We start from the raw sequence: 9,741 nt of genomic DNA, 5'->3' as shown, positions 1-9,741 counted from the left end.
TAAAACAAGAGATACATTTAATGAAATGGAAAATGGATGACTTTGATTACATTAAATTAAAAAGTTTTTACACAAACAAAGCCAATGCAGCCAAGATTAGAAGGGAAGCAGAAAAGTGGGAAACGTTTTTTTACAGCCAGTGTTTCTGATAAAGGCCTCATTTCTAAAAAATATAGAGAACTGCATTGAATTTATAAGAATGCAAATCTTTCCCCAATTGATAAATGGTCAAATGATATGAACAGGCAGTTTCCAGAGGAAGAAATTAAAGCTATCTATAGTCATATGAAAAAAAATGTTCTAAATCACTATTGATTAGAGAAATGAAAATCAAAACAACTCTGAGGTATTACATTACACCTATCAGATTGACTAACATGACAAAACAGGGAAAAGATGAATGTTGGAGAAGATGTGGGAAAATTGGAGCACTAATGCATTGTTGGTGGTGTTGTGAAGTGATCCAACCATTTTGGAGAGCAATTTGGAACTATGCCCAAAGGACTATAAAACTGTGCATGCCATTTTATCCAGCAATACAGCTTTTAAGTCTATATCCCAAAGAGATCAAAAAATGAGAGAAGGACCTACATGTACAAAAATATTTATATTTTTCTTTTTGTGGTGGCAAATAACTGGAAATTGAAGGGATGCCCATCAATTGGGGAATGGCTGAACAAGTTGTGATATACGAATGTAATGGAATACTATTGTGTTATAAGAAATGATGAGCAGGTAAATCTCAGAAAAACCTGGAAGGTCTTATATGAACTGATGCTGAGTGAAATGAACAGAACCAGGAAACCATTGTCCACAGTAACAGCCACATTGTGTGATGACTAACTTTAATAGATTTTCTCTTCTCAACAGTGCAAGGACCTCAGACAATTCCAAAAGCCTCATGACAGAAAATGCTATCCACATACAGAGAAACAACTATGGAGTCTGAATGCAGATGGAAGCATACTATTTGCTATCCTTTTCTTTTGATGTTTTGTTTTATTCTTCTTTCTCATGGTTCCTCCCATTAGTTCTAATTCTTCTATACATCATTACTAATGTGAAAATATGCTTAATATGAATGTATAAATAGAGCCTATATCAGATTGCATGCTATCTTGGGAAAGAGGGAGGTGAGGGAGTGGAAGAAAATTTAAAACTCAAAATCTTATGGAAGTGAATGTTGAAAATGAAAAACAAATAATTTATTTTAAAAAACCAAAATTATTTAATCTAACAAAACTTTAAGTTGCACTAAGACTTTTAGAAAATAATGTATACCTAATTCCATACCATATACTCCTACCAATTAAAAAAAGAGAAAGGCATATTTTCCTGTCTCCTCTTTAGGACCAAGCTTTATCATTATAATGATGCATCATTCTGGTGTGGGTGCATGAGTGCATGAGTGTGTGTGTGTGTGTGTGTGTGTGTGTGTGTTTGTGTGAAAAGATAGTTTTCAAAAGATGAACCATAATAACTAACAACCATTTGAAAACAACCTCAATCTCTCCAATAATAAATGATATGCATACTAAGACAATTTTTGTCATACTGCTACACACTTATTAAAAAATTTTAGGCAATATCTCTTTAATAATCTCATGCTATATTGTTAAATTGATGGTGGAGTGCTGATTACTAGACTAATCAAGGGTACAGTGGAGATATTAACATATTGAGAAAAATACATCAGGGGCTTGAGTTATTGGCTTTATGTAAATTAATATAACCCCTTAGATTTCCCCCTAAAATGCTGTGGGTGAAATATTGAACTATCTGGACTTCTTACTGTCCCACCTAGCTGCCCCTAGTGTAAGTGGGATTTGAGGTAAGGATCCAAAGATCTATAAATGGCTATATATAAGAATATACATGTTTTTTAAAAAGCAAAATATAAGTAAATTGTGGGAGGCAGGTCAATATTAGTTAAGGGGATAAATAAAGATTTTGTAATAAAGGTGAAACTTGAACTAAATCAGTAACAAAGGAGTTGGAAGTAAAGAAAACAGAAGTAAAGATAGTCATGCAATGAGAAAGAACTATAACATGTTGAGTAATATTCTACTATTCATGATATCTATGAATAATGTACATAAGATGAAGACTATTTATTATAGATTGTTCAAAATAATTCCACCTTTAATCTTCTGAGGCTAGGGTTTCTTCTTTTTTTTAATTTTTTGGGGTGATGTTAATAGTTACTTCTAAATAATTGTTATTATTTCTTTCTCTGAGATTAATGCCTTTAAGTTATTCATCTGTCAGTATTATGAATTGACAAAAAAGAAAAAAAAATTGATATGTGATAATGTACTTGCTAATTATTTTTCTTTCATCATTATGGAATTTCTTTCAATCTTTGCTAAATTCTATTTAGTGGACTTATTACTACTACTTCTTTTGCTTAAATGTTCATTTTTTAAAATGTATCTACTTTGAGTATTAAACATGTTTAAAAAGAAAATTTAGACCATTTACCATAAATACTGTAAGCAAGAAATTAGATGTGTTTTCTATATATTCTAGTGATTACTTTTGGCATTGTATGGGGACTGAAATTGATTAATATCTCATAGCTTCTTGTACTATTAAAACTAGCAAGCAAGAGATACATTGTTTTGTTTATTATCTTAGTATTCCTTAATTAATTAACTAATAACTATGACTTTATTATCAACAAATTTGTCTCTGAGATTGCCAAAAGTTCTCTCCTCCTAAGTGGGTTGTTTTATTTTTTTTTTTATCACTAAATGCTTTTTTTTAATGACTATATTGTCCAAATTTACCTTTTGTGTTAATCTTAATGTATTTATAACTAAAATTCTAGTTTTCACTTTTGTATTACAATTATAAAAATGTACATATCTTAATCTCAATAAAGTATACTTTCATGTTTTCCAGTTAGTCTTTAAATATATGCAAGCATCTATTAGTAACACCTGAATTTAAAATGTTTTCATTGTTAATCACTCATTATGTAGTCCAGTTATGTAGCCTCTTCTAGTGCTTTTAGGTGTTTTTTTACTCATGGCTTTTTTAAAAATAATTTGAGCAGATCTTGTTTGTCTTTGAGATTGATTTTTCTATTTTAAAGCAATATGTTCATATCTTCATTCTTTTACACCACGCTATTTTTAGTCCAATTCTACTTCTTGAAAATTTTGTATATTTTAATCCAACTTTGAAATTTTGTTTTTGTTATTGAAAAATCAAAACACTTTTCTCATATTTCAAAATGAACTATTTTTCAAGGCTTGTAAAATGTTCCTTTGTCTTCGTAATTTTGTTTTTCACTAACAATATTACTTAATACAGAATATTTAGGATTTCTTTTCTCTGATGTCCTGCGTATTCTATTTTCTTCTTTTAATTAAGTATTTTATTGCTCACCAATTATATGTAAAAACAATTTTCAACATTTTTTTTAAATTGAATTCCAAATTCTCTCTCTCTCCCCACACCCTTCATTGAGAAGGCATACAATGTGATATAGGTTATACATGTGCAGCCACGCAAAACATTTCCATATTAGTCATGTTTTAAATGAAAACATAGACCAAAAATAAAAATCCAAGAGGATAAAGTAAAAAAAAAAATAGCATGCTTCAATCTGTATTCAGACTCATTAGTTCTTTTTCTGGGGATAGATAGCAATTTCACTATGAATCCTTCAGAGTGTCTTGGATCATTGCATTGCTGAAAATAGCTTTCATTCACAGTTGATCATTTAAAAATATTGTTATTACTCTGAATAATGTTCTCCTGGATCTTCTCATTTCATTTTACATTAGTTCATGTAAGTCTCTCTATGTTTTCCTGAATGCATCCTGTTCATCATTTCTTATAGCACAGTAGGATTCCATCACAATCATATACCACAACTTGTTCAGCCATTCCCCAATTGATGGACATTCCCTCAATTTCCAATCCTTTGCCACCAGAAAATAGCTGCCATGAATATTTTCTGCACATAGTTTTTTTTTTCCTTTTCAAAAATCCCTTTTGAGATACAGATCTAGTAAAGGCATTGCTACTTCAAAGGGTATATGTGATTTTATAAGCCCAAGGACATAGTTACATATTGCTCTACATAATGGTTGAATCCATTTATAACTCCACCAACAATACATTAGTGTCTAATTTTCCCACACTCCCTCCAGTATTTGTCAATTTCCTTTTCTGTCCTATTAGCCAATCTAAGCTATCTTTGATTACTTCATCTGAAAATTGAATCACCATATTTTTGATCAATTATTGCTTGGAGAAGGGCTTGTATTTTTTATAAATTTGACTCATTTCTCTATATATTTGAAAGATGAAGTTTTTATTAGAAAAAAAAACTTGCTTCAATTTTTTTTGTTGTTATGATTGCTAACTGTATTTTTCTCCATTCAATACCCCCACCCTCATTTATTTTATTTTCTCTCTCCTTTCAGTAGGTCCCACCTCAAAAATGTTTTGCTTCTGACTGCTGTTACTCCCAATCTGCCCTCTCTTTTATGAGCACACCCCCTTCTCTTATTTCTTTCCCCTCCTACTTTTCAAAAGGGTAATATAGATTTCTATACAAAATTGAGTGTGTATGTTATTTCCTCTTTGAGCCAGTTGTGATGAGAGCAAGGTTTAAACATTCCCCAACACCTTCCCCATCTTCCCCTGCATTGGAAGAACTTTTTCCTACCTCTTCTATGTCAGATAGTATCACCCATTCTACCTCCCCCTTTCTTCCAGTGCATTCCTCTTGCTCATACCTTACTTTTTTTAGATGTCATTCCATCATATTCAATTCACACTTGTGAACTCTGTCTATACATGCTCCTTCTAACTGATCTAAAAATGAGAAAGTTCTTATGAGTTACAAGTATCATCTTCTCATGTAGGAATGTAAATGATTTAACCTTATGAAGTCCCTTACAATTTTTCTTTCTTGTTTAATGTCTTTTTTTCATAATTCTTTTGACTCCTGTATTTGAAAATTAAATTTTCTATTCAACTCTGGTCTTTTCATCAGAAATGCTTGGAAGTCCTCTATTTTATTGAATGCTAATTTTTCCCCTGTAATATTATACTCAGTTTTATTGGGCAGATGATTCTTGATTGCAACTCCTTTGCCCTCTGAAATGTCATATTCCAAGCACTCTGATTCTTTAATATAATAGTTGCTGTATCTTGTGTTATTCTGACTGTGGCTCCATGATACTTGAATTGCTTCTTTCTGGCTGCTTGCAATACTTTCTCCTTGACTTAGGAGCTCTGTCATTTGCCTATAATATTTCTGGAAATTTTCATTTGAGGATCACTTTCAGGAAGTAATGGGTAGATTCTTTCTATTTCTATTCTATCCTCTAGTTCTAGAATATCAGAACAGTTTTCCTTGATAGTATCTTGAGAGATGATGTCCAGGCTCTTTATTTATCTATGTATTTATTTGTTTGTTTGTTTTTGTTTTTGACAGCACTGAAAATTGATTTTTAATGATAAATTACAACTCAGATACAGGTAATGAGACAAGAGCTGGATTGTCTGTGGGCTTGCCTTGGTACTGACGATCTGCTCAGGGGCTGGGACTCAGGGCTCGGTGCTAGGTCTTGTCAAGAGGCTTCTTATTCTTGGGAACTGGTGATCTGGATGGGTAGCAGGGTCTTTGTGTTTCAGGGGAAAGAGTAGGGTGACTCTTTTAAACATAGTGTTGCTGTTGTTGTTGCTGCTTCTTGGTGTCTGCCTTGCTGACCAGGTCCTTGGTCTTCTCAGGAGCTGCCAGAACAGTTTCCTTCACCTTCTCAGTTGCTTCCTTAGATGTTTCCACAAGTGTCTTAGAAGGAGGTTCACCTTGCAGTTTGGCAAAGATGTACTCAAAGCCTTTGATGATTTTGGTCACATTACTTTTGAATCTAGCTAGGCCAACTCCTGTACAGCTCTGGAGACTCTAAACAAACTGAAAGAGACCCAGGCCTCCAGTCGGATTTCAGTCCAGCCACTATTTTTAGGGTTCACACAGTAAACACATCTTTCCTCCACCACCATCAGCTGCCTGGTTGAAGTTCCAGGTGAAAGTAGTCATGGTCTGGTTTTGTGGGTCCATGATATAGTCCTCGAGAATGTACACTGAGTAGGCTACAATAGCAGAAAAAAAGTGTGCTGCCCAGTAGGGCATCTCATCGGTATCTGTTAGAAGGTGCCTGGACAGAAGCTTCTAATCAGGAGTAACCTCCTGGTACACAATGTCCTCTGTCAGCATGTGCTTGCTGTAGGGGTTTTCTGCCAGACGGCAGAAAACACTTGTTCCTGAGAGCTACCAGGCATTCTGTGCCCCAGGAAATATTTTATCATCATCCAGGTGGGGGTCTGTGTCAGGTCAGGGAAGAGTCAAGGAGCTCACTGCAGGGGGGGAGGGGAGGGAAGAGATGGGTCGTCTGGCTCATGCTCTCTGACACTGTCCCAAAGCCATCATCATCACTGCCCCCATGAGGGGATGTCTGGCCGCTCAGCACTTTCTGCTGCAGCCTGACCTTCTCAAGCCCCCTTGTTTGTTTTCAATTGTGGATTTCAGAAAGTCTAACAACGTGTCAATATCTCTCTTGAATCTATTTTCCAGATCATTTTTTTTTCAATGAGATATTTCACATTGTCTTCTTCCTTTTTTTTTTGTTTTTATTCTTTTGGTTTTGTTTTAATTCTTCTTGATGTCTCATAGACTTATTAGCTTACATTTGCTTAATTTTAATCTTTAAGGAATTATTTTCTTCACTGAGCTTTTGTACCTCCTTTTCCATTTGGCCAATTCTGATTTTCAAGGCATTCTTCTCATCTTGATGTTCTTTTTTTTTACCTTTTACCATTTGGCCTAATCTGTTTTTAAGGTATTATTTTCTTCAGTATTTTTTGTGTCTTTTTAACTAAGTTATTGAGTATTTTTTAATGGTTTTCTTAATCATTCTTCCCAATTTTTCCTCTACCTTTCTTACTTGATTTTTAAAATTCTTTTTGAGTACTTCTGTGATCTGAAACCAATTCATATTTTTCTTTGAGTCTTTGGGTGTAGCTTTGGCATTGTTCTTTTCAGGGCGTGTGCTTTGATCTTTCTTCTTACCACAGTACCTTTCTAAAGTTAGATTTTTTTGGTTTGCTTGTTTTTCTCTTTGTTAAGGGCTCTGCTTCCACAGTGGGGGCCTCACTGTTCCAAGTTTCAGGGATTTTATGCAGTTGTTTTCAGAGGTACTTCTAGGGACCTATATGTTTTCAGTTTTTCCGAGGTGGTATGAGCTGAGGTGAGGTGTGTTTACTGCTCTCCTAGCTTGTGCTCTTGCCTGTGTGAGACTCTTTTCTGCCCTGGAACTGTAATGACAGTCCTTGCTCCCCTGAGACTGCTACCTCTGGTGTGCTAGTGTTCCACATTGTCCTGGTACTACCACTGAGGACTGTGACCCAGGTCTGAGTATGGGCAAAGCAACAGAGTCCTGCACCAGTGGTAGCCAAAAGATCCAGCAATTTCCTTCTGACCAGTTGTTGGATCCCCTTACTTTCTGTGGGCTAAGAGCTCTGAAAGCAGCAACTGTTGCTGATTTAGTTACTGCCAAGGCCTGCTCTTGATTTGCTGGGGCTTGGTCTGCACTGATGCAGCCTGCATTGGACTGTACCGCATTCTCACCTCAGTGCAACAGACTTTTCCTGCCAACCTTCTAAGTTGGCTTTTGGCTGGAAAATTGTTTTACCTCATCCTTTTGTGGGTTCTGCCACTCCACTATTTATTTTAAGGCATTATTTAAAGGTGTTCAGAAGGTTTTAGGGAGAGCTCATGTGAGTCCCTGTCTTTTCTCTGCCACTTTGGCCCTACCCCCTGCATATTAAATTTTCAAAATATTACATGGTATTATCTATTATTGCAAATTTATTTATTTAGATTTTATATAGAGTGTCTAATATGTTATCTGTATCTTTGGTTACAGAATTTAACCTAACAATTTTACTCTGTCTTACTTGGAAATATGGTATTTTGCCTTTCATATTCATTACTTGCTGTGATAATTTTTGTTTGTTCATCATTTTTATCACTTGATCTGTCTTCGTCTTTACTCATTTTGTTATTTGATACATCTATTAATATTTGTGGTCATCATTTTTCAGTTTTCCTAGTTACTCTTTCATTTAATTTTACTTTTTAATGAAGTAATTCCCTTTACTTTTTTTTAAACATTCTTTGATACTGATGTGGGTTTGGGTTGCTGGAAACCTGAGATGTCAGGGTATGGGTGGAGTCCATCTGGAATGAATTCATGTGCCCAAACATTTTTCCAGTCAAATGACAAGGTTTATTGTAATGCCAATATAAATTGGCAGGATTCCTAGTGAACCTGAAACTTAATGGGGATGAGACTGATGATTATATACAAAAAAAGATGGTGTAAGGATCTGGATTGGATTAAGAAGTGATAAGTAGTCTGGGGTGGGCCAAGAGCAGCAGTGAAAGGAATTTCAAGTAAGCAAATTACGTGATCTAGGTGGGCTGGGATGGGCCAGTTGCCTTAGGTGGAGGTGCCAGTGATCTAGGCTGCTGAAATATATGGGAAAATTCAAAGACTGAATTGCCTTCAAAGACATGGTCTTTTCCTCTTAGGGGTCCAGCTCCCATCATTCCATCAATATGACTTTTTATTTATTTATTATGTTACTTATCCTTGAGCACTTTCACTGATAGTTCAATGTGGACTTCTGAGGGAATCTATCTTTTTTTAGAATTTTAAAGTTGATTTTGTTGAAGAAATAGACAGTTTCACTTTTGTACTTTTATCAGCAGCTCCTAGTACAATACCTAGCCACATATGGTTATTGTTGTTGTTCAGTCATTCAGTCATATACAACTCTTCATGATCCTGTGGACAATAGCGCATCAATACTGTTCTTGGAGTTTTCTTGGGAAAGATACTGGAAAGATTTGTCATTTTCTTCTCTAGTTGTTTAACCACATAGTAGGTATTTAATTAATGCATAGAATATAGAAACAGAGAGAGCAGCTAGGTGGCATAGTGGATAGAGTACCAAGCTTAAAGTAGAGAAGACTCATTTCCTTAAGTTCAGATCTGGCCTCAGATATTTAATAGCTGTGTGACCCTGAGAAAGTCACTTAACACTATCTGCTTCAGTTTCCTCATTTGTAAAATGAACTTGAGAAGAAAATGGCAAACCACTGAAGTATCTTTGCCAAGACAACCCCAACTGGGATCACAAAAAGAGGTGAATAATAACAAATAGGAAGAGGAATATAGCATAATAAAACTAGAAAAGGTAAATCAGGGGTAGGTTGTGAAAGTCTTTAGAAGTCAAGTAGACAAGTACATATTTATTTTAATGACAGTAGGGGGATATTGAAATTCATTAAATAAAAGAGTGCCATAATTAGAATGGCACATAAGGAAAATGAAATTGTCAGCTGTGTAAAGCATGATTTGGTGTTGTGAGAAGTTTGTAAATGGAGACTAATTAGTAGGCCATTTCAATAGTCTAAGGGAAGAAATGATCAATTCCTGAATTAAGGTGATAGAGGTATGATTAGAGATTGAGACAGATGTGAAATATTGTAAGGTAAAAATATCAAGATTTGTCAAATGAATGGCTTAAGGTAGACTGAAAAGGCAAAGATAATTCTAAGTTGTGAACTTGGAAAAGTAGAGAAATGTTGGTTCTATTAATAGATATACCTGGGAGGAGGAGTTGGAGCCAAGATGGCAGAGGGAAAGCAGT

At 34.9% G+C, this 9,741-nt stretch overlaps 1 pseudogene; it reads right to left on the bottom strand.

Annotated features, from left to right (window-relative positions):
• Positions 1-5,680: 5,680 nt before the first annotated feature.
• Positions 5,681-6,333, bottom strand: LOC114042436 (annotated as a pseudogene).
• Between the last annotated feature and the right edge of the window lie 3,408 nt (positions 6,334-9,741).

Source organism: Vombatus ursinus, unplaced genomic scaffold (genome assembly GCF_900497805.2).
Source record: "Vombatus ursinus unplaced genomic scaffold, bare-nosed wombat genome assembly UNPS02014453.1, whole genome shotgun sequence".
In the NCBI taxonomy this organism is placed as follows: Eukaryota; Metazoa; Chordata; class Mammalia; order Diprotodontia; family Vombatidae; genus Vombatus; species Vombatus ursinus.
This window is presented reverse-complemented; position numbering and strand designations above follow the sequence as displayed.